General features: G+C 43.0%; 1 long non-coding RNA gene across 1 annotated transcript in view; it reads left to right on the forward strand.

The window, feature by feature from the left end:
* Positions 1 to 12309: 12309 nt before the first annotated feature.
* LOC116423244 overlaps positions 12310 to 23451 on the forward strand; it is a 50633-nt gene continuing 39491 nt past the window's right edge. Inside the window, exon 1 of the long non-coding RNA XR_004233776.1 lies at positions 12310 to 13728. This is a non-coding gene — a long non-coding RNA (uncharacterized LOC116423244). The remainder of the gene's footprint in view (positions 13729 to 23451) is intronic.

Genomic DNA, 23451 nt, shown 5'->3' on the forward strand with positions numbered 1-23451 from the left:
GGGAGTTCAAAGCACTCTTATCAGTTCTTCACACTCGCTTCTAACCCTCCCTTTCTCCCGACCAAAGAAATTAGAAATTACTTATTCTACAGATACTATTGGCCATGAAATGAGTCACAAACTAAATCCTTTCACTAGTTTTGTTGGGATGTTGGGAAAGAAGGAGGCAGAGGCTATTCTCTCTCTCTTTTAGAAATTAGATAAACAGGTTCTTTCTGATTAAGAGTTATGAGTAGTCAGTCCACTGTCACCCAGAGGGGTCGTGATGGGAAAATATCCTACTGAGATCCTTGGTTAGTAGTTTGACTGTCTATCGCTATCCCGGCAAATAACATCTTAGAAGGAGTTTTCCTCCGCAAGAAGGGCATGGTTTAGACACAGTGTCTCCCTATGACTCGAGGGGCTGCAGTTAGAGAGAGGTAGTGCTTCGCAGGGCAGATTTCGGGATCCTCGAAGGAATGTGATTGCTGCGGACTAGTGTGAGCGCGTTGGGGCAGCCTTTCAAGAACAGGTACAATTAGAGTTGACTGGTTTCAGTAGCATCTAATATTGCCTTCTCAGAGATGAGACAGAGCCCACTCCGGGAAAGGCAACCCTTCCTCCCCATCCAGCACCTTCTTCCTCTCGGTAACGCGTTTCCCTTTTAGACACTGGACCGTTCTCCAGATCTACTTTTCTTCCTGAAACCTCCCCCTGGGAGCGGACTCCTGCCAAGCATCCCACACTTGGGGTAGAAAACAGGGCGCCCAGACAGAGCTTGGGTGCTGGGGTTCGGGCTGGCTCCGCGCACGCCCAGAAGTTTTGTTGACGGTTCAGAGGCTGCCGGGAAGGGGACAGACAAGCCGCCAGCTCTAGACTTGCGCAAGCGCTCACTCCCGGCATCGGAAACGAAGATCTCTTTCCCAGGAGCTAGTTAAGGCTCTTTAAACCACCAAGACTACCTAGCTCCAGCAAAAAGGAAGAAGATAGAGTAGCCACAGTCGCTACTCAAACCTGAAATTCCTCAAATCGGGCTCAGGCGCTTTTTTTCTCCGTCAGTCTTTCGGTTTAGTTCACCAGCTTCCTTGGCGAAATAGAATTAAATGGAAATTGGTACCGTATTTACTCACAAAATTTCCATCCCTCACCTTGGGTTTTTTTTTTTTTTTTTTTTTTTTGCATTCTAAAATAGGTAGTAGTGGGGGGTAGTTGTAAAGGGAGGGCAAAAATTCTGATCTTCTGAAACCAGGTTCACCTTCACCAACTTGTATCAACTTTCTAATCCCATTTATGTAAAGATAGTACTGATTCTTCTAGAGTTGCACAGCAATCAAAAACTAGATCTAGATCCCTACTGATTTAGGGAAGTCCCAGATGAGGAAACTCCTATCAATGCAGGTTGGTATCTTCTCAGCAATTTAAAAAGTTTAGATGCACTTAGATGGTCCAGACAGAATGTAGGACTTGAGTCAGGAAGATCGACTGTTTCAGACTCTTACTAGCAATATGACCATAGTCAAGTCACTTTAATTCTCTTAGTCTCAGTGTCCCCCTATGCAAAATGGGGGTAATAATAACAGCTAACTCACTGGGTTGTTGTTGAGGTCAAAAGAGATGCCACATATAGAGGGATTTGTACCTTTTAATGGAGTTGTTCTAAGACTGAACGACATTCTCAGAGGCATAGTTAGCATCTGTCAGAGAGTGGAACTTGAACCCTTCTCTCTTCCTGGTTCTTGAAGCAAGCTCACTATCAACTATGCCATTATCCACTATCCACTCCTCCAGAAAAATTGAAGCTTGTAATCAAAAACTGCATTAAAGGATAACAATGTGTTTGTGTGTTTCTGATAGAAGAAATAAAGATGCTTTCTAAAACAATTCAATGGTCACGCTTACATGTGGAATTTCCTTTCCCTTCGAGCTTCAGAAGATTTAGAACTTAAATATTTCATTCATGGTGAAAAGGAACTGGGTAGCTCCTGAAGTCCCAGATTCAGCACTCTACATCCTTTCTGAGCTGATATTTCTGAGTTACTGGCAGTCCTGAAATCCCAAATCAGAACATAATAAAAAGAAAGGAGAGAATGATAAGATAGGAGGATTCAAAGAAACTAAATAGGAATAGAGAGAAAAGTATTAACTTCTTTCCTACACTACAGTTATTAGCCAAAAGTGGTTCTTTCTTTAATTTGACCTGTCATCTTGCTTTGTAAGGTATCTCAGACAATTCTCTATTGTTGATGATGTTTCCAGTTGTGTAGGAGGAGGCAATGGAAGGACCATAGTGAGAAACTGTCTTTTAGGATTGTTTTTTCCCCTACTTGATCGTCACCCCCACATATATCCTTACCTCTCCCAAGCTTCTTCAAAGGAGCAATGGCATGTAGAAAATATTCTAAGGGGAAAAGTCATGATTAAGTTTGGCAAGAGAGTTTATTTGAGGCTTTTACACTGAGAGAAAACTTTAAACACTTCATCCCGGTTTTTGAAATCATCTTCATTCTTCAAGGATGCTGCTAACATGAATAAAGTGAACTGACCAAGTCTGGTGTTCAGATAGAGCAAACATTTTCCGGGGTACTTCCTCAAGCACCTCATTTATAAAAAGAGCTATCCTCTCAGAAAGATAAAAGATTCTGGTTTGAGTAAAAGAGTGGGTCCAGCATAGCAATGGAATCCAGAGCTTCACAGCCATCTTTTTGAAATCTATTCTCATCCTCTATCCCTACTCCTCTCAAAACCAATACAGCTGAAATACTGAGAAAAGTTGGAAGAGAGTCCTTTGAGAAGAGAGATTCATAGACAAAGATTTTTAGAAGGGGAGGGGAGGAAATTTGGCTTATTTTAACAAGTGGATACTCTATGGGGTATATTTCAGAAGTCCTGTGAAGTGAAAGAAGAGGGAGAAAGAACAACAAAGTAGCATGTTCCTACTTGCTGCAGAGGGAGATTTCAGACATCCTTGTCAAGGTATTAGTAAGTTTCCCCTCCACTTTCTTCCTTTTTCATCTGCCTGGCAATCGCTCACTTTTTTAAATCTACTCTCTAACTCAGATTCAGGACTAGGAGTAAATAGGTAGACAGACGCCCACAAACAACGGGGAATAATTTTTACTTTTTTTCTTTTTATAAATGCACACCTTTTAAAACCCACTCTCTGTGTCTAAATACACTAGTTTGTGAAAACAAGTCTCTGGTGTGTCTCAGTATCAACTCAAAGCCTAAGCGAACAAGAGATGCATTTTTCAAGATTTGCTTTGCCTGAGGAACATAAAAGCCAACTCCTCTTGCCTTTGAATTAAGTGTTTTTTTCTACCTCAGGCGTGCAGTTTCTCAAGCAAATAGTGGCACTTAGAATTTCTGAAACTCCACTGCCCTATCTCAGCCTTCAGCCTAGTGCTCAGACAGCTTCATACCCCACTCCACACACTGGAAAATCTCCTAGCATGGCTTTTGGGGGTGGAAGCTATAATACTTTATTACTATCCCCTCCCCAAAAGCATTATATCTAAAGATAAAATAAAAAGGTGAGTGTCTTAGCTCTTCAACAATTCCCAATCATATCAAAGACCCAAGGTCATCTCATTTTCCCCCATTATATAAGTCAATAAGTAGGAGAAGAGTGGTTTAGTTGAATTGTTCAGTGCTTGGGCTTGCTGATCTCTAAATATTTTGTCCTTAAACTTTTCTTTCCAACAGGAAAACTAAATTTGGGGTCAATATTTTTACAGGTGCCCTAACTGTGATAAGTATACTAACGGTCTCCTTTCCCTTGTGATCTCCCAGGAGCTGATGAGCAGGATCTGATGCCCATGACTTGGAACGAGTAGGACCTGGCTCCCTCTTCTGAGCTACATCTGGTGCATGTGTGAAAGAAAGCTCTGGTTCCAGAAGTGCGGGCTCCCTACCACCTCTGCTATGTCCCTTCGAAGAGTCTTTGCATCGTCAGCTCAAGAAGTACTCCAGAAGTTTGTTTGATTCCAGAGTTCAAGTAAATTTGGATCAAAACCTGAGAAGCTAAAGAGGTTCAAAGCCCATACTTCAGGTGGAGAGACTTGGGACCTTTGGAGAGTTCTAGCAATTCCGATTACTGAGAAAGATCAGAGCTCAAAAACCAAGAGGCAGTTGGCCTGATAACTTCTAGCAATCGCCCTCTGAACACCCTCCAGGTGAGCCCTTCACTCCCTGCAACTTGGCAAAACTAGAAATTCCTGGTTCCTTTTGAGATGAAACGATCATTTATCACTTCACACATTTTCTTAGGATTGTGTTGTGCCTGAGAGTATATGCACGAATGCATTTGAAGAAGCCTATTTCTGTGAATGTGCAAGACAATGAACTTATTCAGAGAATAAACCCTTTGTAACTTGACTCATTTCACTGAACTCCAGAGTTCAATGGATATGTCATAGGAGATATGTATTCTTGGAAGGAAATGTAGAAGTTAAAATGAGTACATTAGATGTGACTTAAAATTATTCACTGACAAGCAACAAGTATGTATAAGGAAGTGATTAGATGAAAGATGTTTTTACCCGAACTCATCCAAGACCTCCATGCCCACCAATCTAGGAGATCTGGGAATACTTACCCAGTCTTAACTATGGATCCATGGACACTAGCCTCCCTTCCCCATGGTAATTCAGAGCCTCTGAAGTTTATCTAGCTCAGTGTCATTCATTGTGACATATCCTTTATTCAACGAATTTGAAACTTCATTTATGCCCAAGTATGAAATACAGCTGGCATCTTCCTTTAGCAAACTCACACTTCAGTGTGGAGTGGAGACTCAAACACTCCCTGGGCCTCAAATATCACATAAGGAGTGTCTGGAGTTCTTTGTGATTCTAGAGGTTTTTGTTAAGATGAAGAAAAGAGTCCCAGCCTGGGTTCCAGAGTAGAAAGGAATTAATACTACTCAAATGGTTTCTCCCATTAATTAGAGACTTACTCATTGCTTCTTTCCTAGGGCTAGGAAATGAGATGAACATTTACAAATACACACACAAATACACAGCTTTTTCAGGAGCATTATTTTTTTCAAGAGCCTTTCTCATTTTGGCAGAGGTGAAGGGGCCAAGATGGGTCTCAGTTGTGGAAGGTACTGAGCTGATCAAAAAAAAAAAAAAAAGCCCAAAGCAGTTATCTCCTTCCTGGGAAGCTTAGCTAGAAGGATCCTCCTTGGAAAGAAATTAACAGGGCAAATTTAAAAAAAAAAAAAGTCTAAATGAAATACTGGGAAGGACAAGGAAAGACCATTCTAGGCTAGTGAAAAGCTCTACCACCTCAGCTCTCAGCCAATGCCTATGAAGAAGGGTCCAAAATATATAAGCACACAAAAGAAAAAATCACTCAAGCACAAAATATATCACCTATGGGCAGAGACACCTATAGATTCTATTATCCTCAAGTTGTATAGCCCTTTCTGGCAATGCTCTCTCAATCTTTTGACACTCTGAACAATGGACTAGATATATGTAAAGAGTAACTTCATCCAGCAAAGACAGGAAGAATGGAATCTTGCTCTCAAAAGCACAGAGAGGACTTTATCTGCAAAAAGCCTATTCTGAAACTACTCATAAAGGAACATTTTGCTGGATGGTCCACCTGGACTAATGATCCAAATTATCAGATACTTCAAGGACCCAGAAACCTGAGTCCAGAATCAACTGCCAGCGATGAGCTGGAGAGAAAGTAAGGGTGAGGAACACCATTCATATCCCCAAGCCCTCCTCCATTCTTTTCTATAACACAGACTGGCTCTGATTTTGCTGAACATATTCTTAAGTGACAGTGAGGAAAAAAATTCAGAAGGATTGAGGCAGCAGCACTGGTAAAAAGAGAGGAATCACACCCTTGCCCTCACACTTAAGTATCCTGACAAACAGTGGAATAATACCATGGGACTTCATAAGAGCATCAATACCTTCCAATCTCTCTCACTTCTTTTTCCCCTCCCGGCTTCTCAGAGAATACTTTGGACACATACACACTGATACACTAGTAGGCAAATCTTTCCCCGAAAAACACACACTCGGGAAGTATGGGGAAGAGAGTTAAGCCTTTTATGGGTTCGAATTCCATGATCGGTTTAGATTCTACTCCATGACTCCGTTTCTCCTGTGCCGAGATTTTTTAAAAACTGCATCAATGAGGTGCATGAAAGGAAAAGGAAGAATAAAAAGAAAATAAAAAGGAGGGGGGGAAACTCTGGGCGGAGAGCCTTTACCTTTCAAGACCATGAATCCCTGTCTAAGCAAATCTTTCCGTAAGTAGCTTTCTTTTGACTCCCAGCTCCCTACAAACGGCTGACTGCTAAACCCCAACTCCAGATTAATTCCAGGTACATTCTATAGGTGGCATCATGCTACTGGAAATAGCCTCCTCTGAAGATCAGGAGAAAGTGACTTCCCTGCAGTCTAAGCCTAAACAGAGGAACTGTTACGAACCTGATTCGAACCAGAACCTCTGTTCAAACCTAGAGGAGTTCCTGCACCTAGCAGGAGTGAATGTTTCTTTTCATAGGGTTTTCGTCTTGGTTGATCAGCAGCGGGACGGACCGAGAGGAGAGAGGCAAAATCAACTTCTGTCCTCAATCCTGAGGGAATCAATCACTTAGACCTCGAGAAACCGTGGGGTCTGTGGCTTGCGGGTAGCAGAAGAAGTGAAACTGCGGCATTTACAGATATCTACAAGATAATAAAGCTAGGTCCCCAAAGCCTCGGGCCAGTCTCTTCGGATTGGAGATGGAATTCCTGAAGAACTGGTTCAGGAAGTTCCCTGGTCTCACCCAGATTGTGCCCTGCCTGTCTTCATCTCGCGCATCCCTCAATTTCTGACACGTGCGGAATCATAGTGAGGCACACCCGACCTAGATCTACTCTTCCAAGGAGAATTTGGAATCTAGATTCTTTTTGCCGGATCTCCGGCTTTAAACCTTCTTAATTCTCCTTCCCTTCCCACATAAAGGCGTGGTAAAGCTGCTTAAACCCACTCTTACTGTGGGTGGCGTGTCCTGGCCGGAAGTAGGGAGAAGAAAGGAAGCTACTGATTTTCCAGAAAAGGCCTTACCATGATGAGCAAAGGTTAGGAACCTATACGAGGATGACAAGCTAGATGCCTCAAACCTAAAATATTAGACCCTCTAGAAAACCATTCTGGTCGAACGAAGATTGCCCCCTGGGAATCTGAAAGTCCCCCTTCACATTCCCAAGACACTGGATTCTTCTTCTCTGTCTCTTCAGATAGAATTTGATCGAGGAGCTTGGAATCCTGAACTCGTGAACCTCTCAAGCTAAAGAGCTAGAAGACAGTTCAGTGGCTTGTGAGCAATACGTTTGACGTCAGGAAAACGTGGAGAGATTACGGACGAGTTACCGCAGTAATAATGCACGACTCTACAGCCTCTCACTTTTCTGTTCCCGCAGTGGAATGTCCCCCAGATTGGGGGAATGGCCATTGTGCTCCCACCTCGTAGGGAGCTGGGACAAAAACCCCAGCTAATAAATTCACTTCAACCCATCCCGACCTTTCCCCCCATTTTCACCTTCAGCCCAGATCTCCAGGGTCTGAGACCCTGGGAGAGCCGAAGTCATTGGAATTTGCGAGAATAAGGAGACTGAGAAAGAAAGGCATCCCCAAGAGATCGGCAACCAGTTGCAGTTCCCAGTGGCTTAAATCATATGCGCATCATTTGGGGGGGAGTAGGGTAAATGAAGAATGTGGAGAAGCCTGAGGAACCCCCAAACACCTGTTTCGAGGGAGCCTTTTCTCTTCTCCCTCCTAATCTTTCCACCTTCTCTTTCTCTGGCTCCGATGCTTTGGTCATTTTCGTATTAGTACGTAAACAAAAGATATTAGCTTTGAATCCTGGTTCATTTGCACCTCGGAAACCTAAAGCGAGAGCAGAGGAGAAAAAAGAGAAAAACCCAGACTGCAGCGGCAGATGGTACATTCCTAGTGCCACATCTGGGGCAGAGCTGGAATTGAGGCTGCCACATCTGGGCAGGATGGGTAGCTCCTGTCTCACAGCTCCCGCCCTCTCTGACCTTTAGGGTCTAGGGGCTTGTTACAGTCCGGCCTTGGTCGCGCGCTCCATCAATCGCCTTTTAACTTGTCTTGGGCAAAGGGAAAACAAGGTATATACTGTATTTAGGTTCCTGCCCATATATGGTGATGTGTACCAGCGCCCCGCAGAATGGTTACACCATATAAGGCAACAGAGCAGAGCCTGGAGTGAGCTGGTGAGATATTATTGGCTAGCTGGTATCTCAGCAACCGGCTCTCACGAGTGGAAAAGAGCCAGACGTCCTCCCCCACCCACCTCGATCCCTGCCCCCCTCTCTCCTTCTCTTCTTTACACCCCTTTCTTCCCTCCCTTTTTCCTTCCCACTTTTTCTTCCCTCTCTCCCTTTCTGACACCTCCCTTCCCCGCGTCTCTTTGCCCCCCTTTTCCACTCCCACCCAGCCTCCCACTCTGTCCCCACGCACTCCTCCTCCCGAAAGCGGGCAGAAAAAAGAGCAGCAAAGGAGCGGGAAGCCCCGGATGGGGGAGGGGACTTTGGGAATGGATGGAGGGGCGGGGTGGGGGGGAGCAGCAGCGGCTCAGTAGCAGATCCACATCGCGCGCACGCGGGCGCGCGCGTACACACAAAATACATACAGAGATCTAGGAATGATTTTTCTCTTCCATTTGTGAATCTCATAGAAGGTGTTTAGAACAATTAGCAGAGGAGAGGAGGAAACCACGTATTCAGAAGGATGAGAATGGACTAAACCAGGGTTCGAATCCTTTATTAGGTATAATCAAATTAACGTCGACCAAGTTGTCCCCTGAGGGTTAGGCTCTCCATATTAGTATTACTACTCCTAAACCATGCTCCTTCTAAAACATTCTCTTAACGTCTGTTGGAGAATCCAGAAACAAAATTAGGAGCAGAAAAATATGTAGATAGTTCTTTTGCTTCCCCGAGAAAGATCCTGGAGAATTCAGAGCATTGAAGAGATGACAGAGTTCAAGTAAGTTCAACACCCGACCTTGGACCACTCCCCGCCGCCCACCCTGAAGGGTAAGCAGTGGGGGGAGGGGAAGTTGTACACTATTGTAGAGCCCCAAGGCAGGGGTGTCTGAGGCTCCCTTCAGGGCTTTAGAGCCTCACCCGGAAACAGGTCCGGTGAATGGATGCATAGGACTTTATAGTATGACCCCACCCCCAATATTCACACGCTTGGATGTACCGAGGTGCATTCACCCAGACACACATCTCTTGGAAGAGACCCGCTGTATCCTGCACACGATCTGGTATTCTAGCGTTTGTTCTCTACTCCAATCCCTACCCCAAAGATGGTGAGGGACTCTCACTCCGAACTCCTTTGTGCTCCTCCAAGGAGGCCAAAGGGCGACCACTTGGAAGAGGTTGTGGACCGGCTCTCCCCACCTGTCACCACGGACACGCTCAGCACTGTCCCCTACTGGGCAGATTCTCCGGGATGAACGGTCTAGTTTGGAGAAGCGCTCAACCGCGTAGTCTGTGGTCTGGGATGGATGAAGGATGGTCAGAGCGGGAATGCTGACCCTGACCCGAGCCTGGGCAACCCGGCTTCTGCCCTCCGACCTTCTTTCTCAATAGCGGACATTTCCCACGGGAACACGGACCAAGCCGGGTGGGGTTCGGGAGCAAGGAACAGACGGCGCTTTTCTGTGTGTTTAGTTAGATAGGCTGCTTCGTGGCCGTTTTGAAGGAAGGAAGTGCTGTGTGCTGCAGAAACAGTCCCCGCTTAGTGCCAGCGCCGTATCTCTCTCCCTGACCTTGGCTGAGATTTGCTGCTTCCGTGTTTTGCCTACTAGAAAACGAGATTTCCCTTAATGCACAGGGACACTGGTCAGCAGCTTTCCCCTGTACTCTACAGCCTTTCATGGGTCTTGGGCGGTTAGCACATGACATGTATCACATGTTTCCTTGAAGCACATATAACATGCGTATATCCGCAGCCATGTCACATATGCACCAGTACAACGAGTCACCTGGTGCTCCTGAAGCACAAATAGAAACATTCTTTACGTCAAACACACGCAGATAGCTTGTTAATGTGTATAAATGAAGAACACCAAAGCTTTATGTTGGTAAGGACCCCAAAGAGCAGTGATTGATTGACTATTCCAAAGGTAGGCAGACCCCGCCTCCGCCCTCCCAGACCCCCGTCTTGGCGCTTCCAAGGACTCCGGGGCCCTTCCTCCCCACTCCCACCCCCTTCCCTCCTTATTCTTGACAACAAGCCCAGGTAATCAACGATTGAGCCAATTCTGTAATTAGAATTTCTTTGACTTAGTCCCAATTTCAGTGATTTTTATGGATGTTTTCCAGACTGGAAGAATCGCCAAGAAGACTTGAGAACGTAGTCGGAGGGAAGGGGATGAGGAGGAGGAAACTTAGACGTAAAACACAGAAACAGACACACACCCCAAATACGAATCAACAGTTTCCTTCCCCCTGCCGCCCCCACGTCTCCCATTCAGCCCGAGGTTGGACAGCGATACCACCTGGGAAGCAGAGGGCAAGTTGATAGGCTGCCCTCTGCTTGGTTTGGATTCCAGAACCCTAATCCAGAGAAGAGGCTCCCTAATTGCATTTTTCGTTTCTATCCCAGGATCGCCTGAATCCCTCCGAAAGTCTCTCTTCTTCTCACCCGCATTCTGCCGCTTCCGCGCAATCCCCCATCACCCGAACCTCCCTGCTCCCCCCGACCCGCGTCCTGTCTGTCTTGTGGCTCTCTCCTTGGCGCTTTCTCAGTCCCGGGGGCACGGAAGCCTCAGGAGCATCCGAATGGGGCCCTCGGAAGGGGCCCCCTCAGGGCGAGCTAGGTTTTGAGTCGAGTTCAGGTTGAGAGGCCGCGGCGGCGGAGCCTCCCTGCACCTGCTAGAGTACGTGGCACGCCGAGGGCCCTCAGCCGGATCATCCCCGGGAAGTTCCGGGCGCGGATCTCTCGGCGTTTTGGGCTGTAGCAGTTTATTTTTTCCTGCAAGAAGGGTGATCCTGGACTGAATTAGCCTCACGCTGATGCACTGACGAAAGCGAATGTGTATGCATTAAATATATTAGCGAAGAGGCAGGTTTTGTTTTTCGTTGCTTAGCACGTAGTAATAATCAGCATTTATTTTCCTCTGCCCCCAGACGACTCTAGGGAGGGAAGAAAAGGGGGACTCGGTGTGTCCATGCGGGGCGGGGTGAAGGAGGGGGGACCGGAGACGGTCCGATGTGCCCGCTTCTCATTCCCCTGCCCTTCCAGCCGGCAGGTAAAAATGCCAGCCCCTCCCTGACCGCCCCTCGCCCCCTACCCCCATTTCCAAACGCCGGAGCAGCTCCTCGCCCCGGCAGGGTGCGGGAAAGCCCCGCGGGGGGCGCCGGATGGGGGCTGCAGAGGAGGAGGGGAGGAGGAGGAGGGGGGAGTCTCGTCTCTTCCCCTACCGCAGCGTGGCGGCTGGCGCTGCTTTGGCAGCCATTTTCTGCAGCTGCCTTAGCTGGGGCTCTGCGGAGCAAGGCGTAGGCTGCGGCGGCCGAGCTACCGGCCTGGGCCCGCGGGCGGCGTGGGGGGGTTGGACGAGGGGGGGCTGGTGGCGTAGTGGGGGAAGGGAAGCCGAGGTAAAGCTAGCAGCTCCAGGAGGGGGTAGTCCCGGGCCCCCGCCCCCCGGAAGAAGCTGGTGTCCGGCCCCCCGCCCGTTCCCCCCTCCCCACCCGATGCTGCATTGCAGGGGGAGCCGAGCTGCTGCTCCGCGTGGCTAGTGCCTGTGATACCACCCTTTCCCCCGCCATTTTGTACCGGGGCTGGTGCTTTCCCAAAGCCGAGATGGAGCAGACAAAACCAGCCCCCTCTCGTCCTCCCAGGGACGAGATCTCTCTTTTTCCAATTCCGTATCGGAGGGCGGTGCCCAGGGTTCATCAAGCAGGGGCCCTAAAGCTCGGACCAGACCCATCCCTACCTAGGTGGCCAGGGAAAGGCTAGGCACCCTCCTTTGCCCGGGGGTTCCTGGGGGGTGTCCTGTCTGGGCCCCCTCCCTAGCCCCGGCAAATCCTGAGTGAACCAAGGGAGTCCCTTCCGACAAAAAGGAGAGGAGCAACAGGACGTTTGTTCCCCCTCCGGAATGGAAATGGGGCTGGAAGGCATCTTCATCCTCTGGGCTCCCAGCCAGGAGGCTGAGAAAGTCTTCTCTCATCTCCCCGTTTTTCTCTCCTGGATTCCCTAGAAGGCAGAAGCTTGTTTAACTACTGGGAACACCCCTTTCCTTTTCAAGGGCCTTCAGTAACGGAGGGGAACAGGTCCCCCCATTTTCTAGGGCGGCGGTTAGGTTCCCTCAATTGTCTCGCGGGGCCCTCAGCTTTTACTTTCGATTTCTCCTCAGGAAAGGCGCTCGAACTTCAAGGGGAGGGGATGTGGGGTGGGGGTGGGTTCGTGTGTGCGAGTGAGTGTAGACCCGGTGGTTTTTGGAGTGTCCCAGGAGCGATGATGGGAGACTAGAAAGAGGTGGGACTGCCTCCCCACCCCCATTCACAGTTCTCATTCCCCAACACATAGCACTCCCGTCTGCAGTCTTGGGGAAGGGCTTGGCCAAGGTGGGAACACGTGGCTCTCTTTCCGTTTGTCCAGGAAGACTCCCGGAATCCATTTGAATCCATTTATTCCAACAGCATTTCTTTCAGGGACAAATCCCAGCCCCAGAAGCCACCCCAGATCGAAGCCATATCCCCATTCCTCCAATGGTACCTCCATTATCAACGTGCTTAACTCTGAGCGAAGGAAGATGAATCAGAAACCTTCCTCCCTCAGCAAGAAGCGGGGTCTCATTCTGTACTTTTACAAAATGTAAATACTTATTCTCCAAGACGCTCCGGTATGCCTGACATCTTCCCTTCTCCTTTTCTCTACCTGCTCTTCCCAGTATCGCCCCCCAACCCCAACCCTACAAGAGGCAGGTTCTAATCACCCCCAGCCGTTCTGAGCCTCTAGGGCTCTGCACTCCAAAGCTAATGATTCCCAGCCCATGTTGATCCTGTGCTTGGTTCTAGAAACCAGTCTGACCACTTCGCTCATTTCCCAAGCCTCACTCCCTGGGCTTCCAAGCTCTCCAGATTGGGGTGAGACACGGATGGGGGCCCGCCTTGGCTTCACTTAAAATGAATGGATTTGCCCAGAAGGAGTGGATCAAAGTGGAACGCTTCCTGCCAGCTTCAGGATTTTTAATTCCTTTCCTCTCTCTCCTACGATCCTTCCCACCCACCTCCTTTCGGAAAATAAGTGGGCTTTTTTTTTTTTAACTCAACCCGGAAAGAGCTCTCCTTGACTCCTTTCCATTCCACTGCTTGTCAGTCAAACAGTACCAACAACAGCATTTATTGAGCATCCACAGTGCAGAATCCAGACCGGACGCAGTGAGGCATGTTTCAGTAACAGAATGACCCTGCCCTGAGAGAGCTTACTATTAGGAAGATTCTGGGCACAGGAAACAGCTTGAGAGCCGACAGAAAGCAACAGAGATCTCTGCAGGAGTTAAAATTCTTTTAGTTATCGTCTTATAAAGCCAGATTCCCAGTTTGAATCTGTGGCTATTTAAAGGATGCCAAATTACGATGTGATACAAGCTCTCTACAAAAAATAGGAAGATCAATCTCGTAATAGGATATCAGGCACGACATCTGGAAGAATGTTGAGAAAATTCTGGAGGCAATCTTCAATACACATTCAATTCTAGAGGTGTGTGGAAGAAAGCATGAACCCAATCTTTTCTTCCCTTCCAGTGTGAAATTATTCCCTATCTTCCCTCTCCTACGAAGATAATCCCTTCCCTCCTCTCTTCCGCTATGAAGCGGCTTTCTCCCTCTCCTATGAAAGCCACTCTTTCCCTTCCCGTCTCCTATGAAGCTGCTCCTTCTCCCCCGCCTTTCCCTGATGAAGCTGCTCCTTCTCTCTGTCCCCTCCTCTATGAAGCTGCTTCCTCTCCACCTCTCACCTTTGAAACTGCTCTTTCCTTAACCTTTCCTTCCTATGAAACTACTCCCCTTCCATCCCCTCTCTCCTTCCCTCTCCGCTCTTAAATCTGCTCATTCTTTCTCCTTCCCCCTAATTCCTTTTATTCCCTTCACTCCTCTCTCCTCCTTTTCTCTCTTCTCTCCCTTCCCCTTTTTCCCCACCTATTCTCTTTTTTTCTCATCATTGGTAAGAGCTAAGAATTTACCCTTGCCCTTTGCTTTGTTTGTTCACCATCTAAAAGAGAATGTCCTGATTACTGGAAACAGGAGAAGATAATCATAGGATGGAGGAGGATAACTAGGTAGGAAGATGACCAAGCTCGGCAATTCTCTTATTTGCAGCTGTACAGGTCTGAGCACAGGATGGCAGACCTGGAAAAAGATGGGAAATGGCTGGGAAGCTATACATGATGAAGCAGGACTGGGATGGGAAGCTGAATGTGGTCTATAGAAAAAAAGCTCAAGAGCTAGAAGGGACTGGATGAATTCTTGGTGAAGAATGTCCTTCTTCTCCCAGTCCTCCCCCCCCCCCCCCCCCCCCCCCAACCGCACCTCCCAATATGTCTCTGATGATTTCTTCCCTGGGCACGAATGGTCTGTATTGGTTCTGCAGAGTCAGCACGAAGGTGCAGGCAGGCTCCTTGTCAAGCAGAGGTGTACACATAGCTGAAAACAGAAAGAGTCAAATTAATCATAGGCTAGGGGCCAGGCATGATAGGACGGATGGATGCTTCCTTCAGTCCCACTGTTAACATACACCCTAGTTCTGAGTACAGTCATTTATTTTGCTTTCCTGAGGGGATAATCAGAAGTTTGTCAATATTACTAACCCCCACTCCCATCCTAGGTCACTCCTCAGATTAGTCTGCCCCTTTACTCTGTGGCTACATGGCTGCAACTCTCACCTCTTTCCCCTTCTTTCTCCCTCCTGCCCTCCTTCTCTTTTTCCTTTTCTCCTTCCTTTCCTTTCCTTCTGTCCTCTCCTCTCTTCTTTCCTGCTTTCCTCTTTCTAAACTCACCTCTTCTCATCTCTGAAGACATTTACAAAGCTGGATGTTGTTTTTTCCTTCCCCTTGTCTCTCCCATCATGGATACTAAAAACAAACAAACAAAAACCTCAGAAATAATTGACCAAGATCAAATAACTGAAATTCCCTCCAGCCCAGTTCTAAAGCTTTAAAAAAGAATGATGGTGGTAAAATAAAATAACTCACTTCCCTATAGCACTTTTTTTTTCCCAGGTAGAGACGCAGTGTTTTGGATAATATGCTGGACTTGAAGTCAAGAACTAGGTTTGAATCTTGATTCAGAAGTTTGTGTAACCCTGGGGTTCTCATTAAGCCTCTATTAGCCACAGTTTCTTCATCTGTAAAATGGGGATGATAATAACACCTACCACTCAGGATTGCTGTGAGGGATAAAGGAGATAATAAAGCACTTTATAAATCTGAAAGCCCTGAATAAAATGGCAGCTATTTTTATAACAGCCCAGTAATATATGTAGTGAAAACATAATTATGATCCTTTGCTTGACGAGGAAACTCACAACTCACAAAGGTCACATAATTGGGAAACTGCAGAGTTGGGGTTCAAACCCAGGGCTTATGTTGCCAAGTCCTATGTGCATTTCACTAAATTATTTGCTAGGTGAGTTCTTGGAAATATTTCTCCTGCAGGAAGTTTTGGTGGAAGAAAACAAAGAAAATGAAAAAAAAATTGTAGTTGGTTAGTCTTTTGATGTCTTTGTCCAGCTTTAGTTATCTTTATTCTCCTATATCCTCATTGTCCAACATTGTCATCAGTATCAATATAAGGGAAAATAGTTATTCATTACTTACATGTACATTTTTAAAAAATCATTATGTAGGATGTTCCAAAAATCCTACTATACTTTCAAATTAAATTGCACTAAGACTTTGGCACATTGTTAAGTGTGAGTGTGCATATGTGTGTGATTGTATAAGTACTATACTGGGTACTGTATGTAGGGCTTTAAGTTTTATAAAAGTGCTTTATATAGATTATCTCATTTGTCCCTTACAGCAGTCCTGGCAGGTAAATGCTATTATTATCTCCATTTTACAGATGAAGTAGCTGAAGCTATTAGAGCCTAAATGAATTACCCAGGGTTAAAAGAACTATGACTTGTAGAAGCTTATGTTTTAAGTCTAGACACACATGCTTTCTCAAGCATGGACTGTAATAAATAACTAGGGTACAAATATTCTCCTAAAGGCAATGCAGGTTGTCTTCCACCTTGATCAATTTGACTATCTCCACTTCTCAGAAGGATTCAAAGATAAAGACAAATGATAAGAGTTTTGGATTGAATATCATCCAAGGAATTTGATAAAGGGAGAGCAGATTAGGAATCTGGGGAACAGATCATGAAACTGGCCCAGCAGTAGGTGATAAGAAATATCAGTTGTCCAGACATCTGCTGGAACTCGCTCATCATCTCTGTTTCAACCTCTATCTCTGTCTCTATTTCTCTTTTTTCTCTCCTCCCCTTCCTCCCTGCCAAAAGATGTAGATTTTTGACTTGCTTTTATAAAAATTTGATCTTTCAAAAAGTGGAGGAACAAACAAGAGGAAATTCTATAATTCTCAGTAATAGGGAAGGAACAGATTGCTAGGATGGAAAAGATGAGAACCTTAGAGAGAGAAGTGACTACTCTATTCTATAATTTGTGATAGAAAAGAAGAAATCTTAGTATAGTCTGAAGCATACCCTAGAATTTGGGAAACCATATTTTTATTTTATTTTATTTTGATTATAGTTTTTCATTTACAAGATATATGCATGGGTAATTTTTTCAGCATTGATCCTTGCAAAACCCTCTTTTTTCAACTTTTCCCCTTCTTCCCCCTCCATCCTCTCCTCTAAATGGCAGGCATACATGTTAAATATGTTAAATACAATATATGTTTACATATCCATACAGTTATTTTGCTGCACAAGAAAAATCGGACTTAGACATAAGGTAAAAATAACCTGAGAAGGAAATCAAAAATGCAAGTGGACAAAAACAGAGGGAGTAGAAATGCTATGTTGTGGTTCACATTCATTTCCCATAGTTCTTTCACTGGGTATAGCTGGTTCTTTTCATTGTTGAACAAATGGAACTGATTTGGGTCATCTCTTTGTTGAAGAGAATCATGTCCATCAGAATTGATCATCATATAGTATTGTTGCTGAAGTATATAATGATCTCCTGGTCCTGCTCCTTTCACTCAGCATCAGTTCATGTAAGTCTCTTCAGGCCTTTCTGAAATCATCCTGCTGGTCATTTCTTACAGAACAATAATATTCTATAACAGTCATATACCATAACTTATTCAGCCATTCTCCAATTGATGGGCATCCACTCAGTTTCCAGTTTCTTGACACTACAAAAAGGGCTGCCACAAATATTTTTTGCACATATAGGAAAACATATTTTAAAGTGTTCAGAGAAAAGATAAATCGGGTACCAGGATTAAATGCTTCAGGGAAAGTCAGCTCAAGAGGGATAGAACATGGTCAAGAATGAAATTCCTAACACAAAAGAAAACAATTACAATGAGAAGGAAAGAATAGGGCTTGTCTGAAAAGATTGATGTGAATCCATAGAGAACTTGCCAATCAATTTTGATTTTTAAAATAAACTTACAGAAGATAAAGGCAAAGCAAGCTAACAGAAGATGAATGTGTATGTAGCATGGCCCTGTAAAAATAGCATCAGGAATACTAAAGCTCAGAATGAACTGAGGTTGACAAGGGAAGCTAAGGACAACAGAAAAGGTTTTTAAGCTACACTGGACCAAAAAAGGCCTGAAAGAAAGGATAGGAACTCTTTTTGGAGTGGATGTGACAGTGATAAGTGATAACATACACAGAGTTGCTCACCTCTTTTCATTTTGTTTCTGTTTTCTCTGCAAAGAAGAATGACCTTTACACTGAAAATAACAACAAAATGACTAACAGAGTTGCTGCACAAGTTAAATGAGAAGGTACATGTAGTAAGAGAGGATCTAGCTGCAATTGACAAATTCAAGTCACCTAGCCCAGATACCTCCGTGAATACTAAAAGAACTAGCAAATACAACGAATGAGACACCATTGATGATATTTGAAAGATACTGGAAAATGGGAGGAGGCACTATCATTTTGGAGAAGGCAAATTTTTTTTTTAAACAAAAGTAAAAGCAAAGAAATATCAAAATTAAGAGACCATTGGCAAACATCTAGAAGTGGAAGGGTGATTGCTAAAATTCATCATGGCTTCAATTAAGAGCAATCATGCCAAATTAATATCATTTCATTTTTCCCTTATAAGATTACTAAAGTATTATAGGAAAAGTATGTCATAGATATAGTTTACATATATTCTATTTTATTTTTTATCTTTGCAAAAAATAATTGCTGAGGAAATATAACAAGAAGCACAAATGATTCCTTTGAACCAGGGGCATAGTCACCCCTATAGCAACTTAAACTTTTGAGAGAATGAGCTGAAACTTGGAGAGCTTGCTATCTGATTCACTTCCAAATATAGCAGAGTTGTAGAACACACAGGCTCAGGTTAATTCATTGCTGGGCTAGATCAAGAATGAGGAGAACTGGCTCAATTGCTAGCAAACTTAGATATGGGTTTTACTTCCTGGACCTTTGTCAACTCTCTCTACCAATCTTTCAAAGCTCACAAGGTCACAGTTAACTTTAAAACTCTTCCATTTAAGTGCATGAAAAGTAATTGCAAGGATATTCTATGGATAGAAAAACAGCTGCATATTCAGATCTGTCTCAGTGTTACCTGGCTCTTTCCACCCAGAGGCTTAGAGTAGATCATCTCTAGGAAGAAGTATTTACCTAAATCTTAGCAAAGCTTTTGATATAGTATCTTATGCTATGTAGATTAGGTAACAAAATGATCAGATGGATTCAGAACTGGTTGGGTGACTAAACTCAAATAATAGTTGTTAATGATTCAATGGTGGTGGAATACCCAGGGAATGTCTGGTTGGCCCTGTGACAGGTGAAATCTGAAATAATTGAGGAAACAAAGGTTTGAGCTTATAAGCATATCGATTTATTAAGTAAAGCATACCAATTGCATAACAAATCAGGGCAGGCCTCCTTAGCTTGGCACTGGATTCCAAATATAGGGGAAGACAGATTTTTATGCACTTAAAAGAAAACAATTAACCAGATATAAACCAGTATACAAAGCAATCTGATTTGTAATTGGGGGAAAGATTAAGGACTTTCCAATTTGGAAGGAGGAGAGCAAACAGGTACAATTCTCTGAAATCAGAAAAAGAAGCATCTCACTCCCCCAAGAGAACATGGGAACAGTAACTGATTGACCAGTACAGAGCCAGTTTTCAAATAAGACATATAAGTTGTCTGAGATGCATAACTGTGAGAAAATTCCTTGAATCAATTTTTGTATTTTTCTCTAGATTTCTAGTCAATATAATCTAGATCCTTAGTTAAGGTCCCTAAGCAACAACAGGTGGGTGTTGTTCCAGCTTCCCATCCATACAGGATTAGGTTCAAAGAATGCAATAAAATTATCTCCCAATTCCTATAATTGAATGAAGTTTTCTCATAAGACAGATATGGGGCTAGACCATTGAATAGAAAGAAAACTTAACTTGCTCCATAACTGAGTCACATGATGAAGTCAATATAATTCATTCAATTCCTAAAATTCCCTTAGCCTTATGCTGTTGACAAAGACATTAAAGGAATGCTCTTTAAATTCACAGATATCACAAAGCTTGAGAAGAATAGCTAATACATTAGATAAGTGTCAGGATCTAAGAGGATTCAGTTGAATCTAATAAGATGAAATTCAATAGGAAAATATAGTCATAAGATCATAAAAGTAGTGCTAGAATGGATATTAGAAGTCGCCTAGTTCAACTTTTGACTTAAAAAAAATCACCTCCATAAGTGGAAAATGAGGGTGAAATGGATAGGCAACAGTTGTTAATAAATATGATCTTGGCATTTTAGTGAACTGCAAGCTCAGTAGGAGCCAGTAGGGTGATGTAGCAGCCAAAAAAAGCTCATTTGATCTTGGGCTGTATTAAGAAAGGCATAGCTTCCAGGAAGAGAGGAATGATAGTATCTTTACTCTGCCCTCATTAGACCCCATGGATTGTGTTCCATTCTGAGCACTGTGGTTGAAAAAAGACAATGACAAACTGGGGAGTGTTTAAAGAAAGGCAACAAATCTATAAGAAACAATCATCTGGCTGATTTCAGAAAGACTTGGAGAGATTTACATAAACTGATGCTAAGTGAAGTGAGTAGAACCAAAAGAACAATGTACACGGCAACAACAAGCTTATATGATGATCAACTTATATGATTGATTTTTTCAATAATGAGGTGATTCAGGCCAATTTCAATAGACTTGTGATGATGAAAGTCATTTCCATCCAGAGAGAGAACTTTGAGGACTGAATGTGGATCACAACATAGTATTTTCATCTTTTTTTTGTTGTGTTTGCTTGTTTTTTGTTCCTCTCACTTTTTCTTTTTGATCTGATTTTTCTTGTGCTGAATGATAAATTTGGAAATATATTTAGAAGAATTACACATTTAATCTATATTGAAATTATTTGCTGTCTAGGGATGGGGGAAGGAAGGAGGGAGAAAAATTTGGAACACAGGGTTTTGCAAGGGTGAATGTTGAAAATTATCTTTGCATGTATTTTGAAAAATAAAAAGCTATTATTATTTTTTTTAAAGAAGGGTAACAAAAGATAGGAAAACTTAGAGTCCATGACATGTTGTTGTTGTTGTTTGTCCTTCATTCTGGAAGAGAAAATCAGGAGGAGGATGTCTTGACTTCCAAGTGAATTGGATTTAAATGAGGCAGAGCTGTTCAAAGTCATCAGCCTCCAGAGTAATCATCGAAGGCCAGTGGCAAGACATAGGTCAAGACCTTATTCATGGCTCCCTATGACATGTGAAGATTGGGTGAAGGAATTTGGCATGTTTCACTTGGAAAAAAAGAAAATTCAGGAGAGACAGGATAACTGTCTTTAAGTATCTGAAGGGCTGCCTTGTGAAGGAGGAATTAAACTTGTTTTGTTTGATCCTTGGTTTGAGCAAGACCAATAAGTTGCAAAGAAGTGAATTTAGGTTTGGTGGCAGGAAAACGTTATCACAATTAAAAATGTTCAAAATGGAATAGGTTGCCTTAAGAGGCAAAGGCACTTTCAACAGAGATTGGAACACAACTTGTCTAATATATTATCTATGAAATGGACTACATGGTTGATGACATCCCTTCCAATAAAATTCTATGATTCTTTGAGGACAAATAATTCTCTCAGCAGTAAGTAGGACTTTCCAGCTCCTTTCTTTTGAGAAATAGTCAAGGGAGAATTGTGCCATATATAAGTGATTATATAATTCATTTACTTCTTTTTTTCCTTCCCAAATTCAATGCTATTTTATTTTTCCAATTAAATGTAAAAATAATTTTCACCATTAATTTTTGTAAACTTTAGATTTCTAAACTTTTTCTCCATTCCTCCTTACCTCCTCCTTCCCCAAGATAGCAAGCAATCTGATATAGGTTATATATGTACAATAATTTTAAAATATATTTCATATTTGTCATGTTGCACAAGAAAAATCAAACCAAAAGGGAAAAAAATTAGAAAGAAAAAAAAGGACACACACACACGCACACACACACACACACACACACACACACACACAAAGGTGAAAATACTATGCTTGAATCCATATTCAGTCTCCATAGTTCTCTTTTGATTTGAATGGCATTTTCCATCACAGTGGAATTCTATTTGAATTGCCTTGAATCACCTCATTGTTGAGAAGAGCCAAGTCCATCATAGTTGATCATCACATTATCTTGGTGTTACTGGTTCTGCTCACTCCACTTAGCATCAGTTCATGTAAGTCTTTCTACACTTTTCTGAAATCATCCTGCTGATCATTTCTCATAGAACAATAATATTCCATTTCATTCATATACCACAATTTATTCAGCCATTCTCCAATTGATGGGCATATATTCAATATCTAATGACTTGTCACCACAAAAGAGCTGTTACAAATATTTTTGCACATGTGGGTCCTTTCCCCTCTTTTATGATCTCTTTGGGATACAGACCCAGTAGAATTCACTTACTTTTTGAAGGAAATATTCTTTCCCAATAATAATTAGCCCCATTTATCCATGATTAAGAGTCAGCTAGGTAGTTCAGTGGATTAAAGAGTTGGGCCTGGAGTCAGGAAAACTTGAACTCAAATCTGGCCTCAAATGCTTACCATGGACAAGTCATTTAATCTCTGCCTTAGTTTACTACAAAAATAAATGGCTTTAGTGTCTTTGCCAAGAAAAATCCCATGGTTAGTATTGGCATGCTGTGGTCCATGGGATCACACTGGATGATGGAAAAACAACAGTCTATGATAAATATTAACATTTATAAAGAAATATGTTCCTAACAAATGAGATCAATAATAACAAAGATATATGTAATTATTGACTAGATTTTAGCTATGATGAGTATCATAGCCTAAGTTACTTCAAGTCCTCAATATAATAGTAGTTGACGCCTTTTCACTTGTCTGGAAACTCAGTCTCATACCCTTCAGTTCATTCAAGATATTGACTAATGTATTTTGTGAATCTTAATATTTCACTTCAAGAATAGTTTTCTTTTCCCCTTTATTATCTCTTTATTAATTACAGGAAATAATTTTTTAATCTACTTTATTTGCCAGTTCCTTCCAAAGTCTTTAGAGAATTCACTTTATAATTTTAGAGGAATTTTCTTAACAATTAAAATAGTTCCAACAAAGGTTTGCCTTACCTTCTTCCCATATATATTCTGCAAAGACTTTAAAAAAAAATAGATTCTATCACTGACCACAAAAGGGAAACTATTACATTTTAAACAGTTTCTCAACTGTCACTACAAAAGTTCTAGCACAAACTATTTTCTTCTCAAAATTTTATTCAATCTTTTGTAGTCATAAAGAGAAAGTAATAGCCTTCTTTTATTTCTGAGATAGATTTGAAACAGAAATTATACTAGGAGAACTGGATAGGAAAAACATGCCAAAAGAGGGAGGCTGCCTACTCTTAGCTATTGAGATTATAAAGTATATTGCCAATTTCCTAATACCTGAAGCTCAAAAATCTTAGCTCCTGACATTCTTCTCTGGTGAAGAGAATTTCATTCTTGGAATTTGACCAGTTTGATAAAACTTTGGAATACTCCCATGTTCAGGATTTTTGAGAATAATGTTTCATATCTACAGAGATGTAGATAAAACTTGAAAATTGTGAAATAATAACTATAGCTAAGATCTGTAGTCAATAGGGTAATATAGATGAAATCCTAGATAAATATCTCCTAGGCCAAGTCTTCAAAGACATAGAAGTGTCCATAGGAAAAGAAATCATTA

This window comes from Sarcophilus harrisii, chromosome 4, assembly GCF_902635505.1.
Source record: "Sarcophilus harrisii chromosome 4, mSarHar1.11, whole genome shotgun sequence".
Classification (NCBI taxonomy): domain Eukaryota; kingdom Metazoa; phylum Chordata; class Mammalia; order Dasyuromorphia; family Dasyuridae; genus Sarcophilus; species Sarcophilus harrisii.